The following is a 2,304-nucleotide window of genomic DNA, read 5'->3' on the forward strand; positions in this document are numbered from 1 at the left end:
CAATTTTTGGTATATTTTACTTACAAGTAAATAAGTAATTTTGTCTAAAAAAGTAAGTTCATTTTTTTTTTTATAAAGCATATTTTTTGTTCTTTCCATCATTATTAAGTGAGTTACTTCTAAAATAAAATAACTTTTTGCACCAAATAGATAGAAATAAATGGATAGGAGCAGTATTTGTGGATTTATCGAAATGAGTGAATGAAAAATATGTTGAATATTTGTAAATATGAGCCAAACATAGGCTAAGAAAAATACTACACCAAAATTGCTTAGATATAAAAGTTTGTCAAAAATAACTCTTTTACTAGTTTTTATTTAAATGTAGCCAAACATGCTCTAGTTACAACACAGATTTCTAGATTAATAATAGAAAAACCCTTAAAAACATTACATGTGAGATAAATTTCTCCATCTATCGAATATCATAGAAAATCCCTCTATTGTGCAAAAAAACCTCCAACAGTCAAGATTTGTCGGATTTGCCATTGAAAATAGTATAAAAAATGCCAAAATTAGAAAGGAATAATTGTAATTTCAAGACCCACACTTTTTATTTTTTTAAAAATTAAATTCAAAATTTTTAAAAAATTTTAAAAATTAAAAAGTAAAAAAAAATAGAAATTTTTTACAGTCACAAATTTTTATAACTTTATTTTTTATCACACCCCACCTAGGAATGTCAACAAGTCAAGTCGAATCGGCTTGTGAATCAAAACTCAAGGCTCGAATAAAATGTGCAAGTTTTTTTCCGGGATCAAGTCGAGCTGAGCCGAGACAAGCAAAAGCTCGGCCAAAAAATTAGGCCCAACATGATCTTTCGGCTTGAGCATTTCCAAGCCGAGTGGGGCAGGCTCGCTTTTTTATGCTTCTTCTATTTTTTTACTTATGTAAGTAAGGAAGGCAGCAATAGCTAACTGCCTTTTAAGGCAGCAACGGTGCTGAGGTAGCATTTTTGGGGGTAATTTTTTTTTTTAATAAGGTCTGCGGGCCGGCTCAGGCCCAACCCGTTCTCCCAAAATGGAGCTTGGGCCAAGCCTCGAGCTGAGCCAGCTCGAGCTTTTTCGGGCCAAGCTACGAGTGGTCTGAGCCGATAAGTCGAATTGTCATCCCTAACTTCACCTCACATGATTTTGTCTTCTTCCCCCAAAAATTGAAAAAGAAAAAAAAATGGTTCTCTTCTTCGATTTCGAGAGAGCATTACAACTTTCACATCACTAAAGAGAATGGCAACTGATATAAGTTTAAGAATTGTGGTATTTGCACTGAACAAGTGAGTGTGAAAGGGGTGTGGGAATAGAATTGCCACTGGCTGAATAATTGGGCGGATGGAATCTCAATAAAAATGCGTATTTGCAGAGGCTTTTTTTGGACCTTTTGCCGCCGCGGGAAGAACCAAAATTGACAGGTTGAAGCGCCCATTCTGCATTTTGATTCCTACTTTCAAATGGTTTTCAGTGTTCTCTGTGTCTATCATCAGTGACAAATTAGATGTTGAGTCAGCACGGGCGACCATTGACCATCGACTGTAGAACGTCGGCTGCAATAAAATATTAAGAGCTCGTTTGATATCATTTTTTTGCAAGAAATATATTTTGGAATAATGATTTGATGAAGAATGTGTAATTAAAAATAAGAAAAAAATTTGAATTTGCATATAATATTATTTTATTAAAGAATGTTTGATCGAAAATAAGAGGAAAAAAAAGTATTATGAAATAAATGAGAATCAAACAAGGCTTAAAATTATAAAGCAATTATTTTATTGATGTTGAACATATATAATTCTATTATAAGAATCAATTGTACTCACCAAATGACATTGTTACTTTGTATAATTCAAAGGTAGAGCACGGTGTTCGAATTTTTATAATTACATTAAAACCGCTAAAATCTAACTTATATTATTTTGTTAAATTTAGTATTATAACTCAGCAAGCGTCATAATCCAAGAAACACATGCAAACGCTAACCAACTTGAATAGAATGAATGGTTGAAATGAAAATAAATTACCAATAATATATCCTAAACCTTTGTCTATTCTCAACAAAAAAAAAAATGGCTCCCAACAAATCCAGAACTCTCAGCCGTGGGGGCTCACCAGGTGCTGAATCCACTACTGGCTATCATGTAGTTTAGTTCAGTTCGTATTGATGTGGGTCGATTGAAAATCGATTCTGTTTACAGATGACCTATCCTCGCGTAGTCCCCCTTAGGGCAAATGCAGCTGACAGGGGAAAATGGTCATCATCCTCTTATCCTTAACAATGGATGGAAACCTTTTTGGGTTGTGGAAGATGAAC

The sequence above is a fragment of the Olea europaea genome, chromosome 10 (assembly GCF_002742605.1).
Source record: "Olea europaea var. sylvestris chromosome 10, O_europaea_v1, whole genome shotgun sequence".
Lineage (NCBI taxonomy): Eukaryota > Viridiplantae > Streptophyta > Magnoliopsida > Lamiales > Oleaceae > Olea > Olea europaea.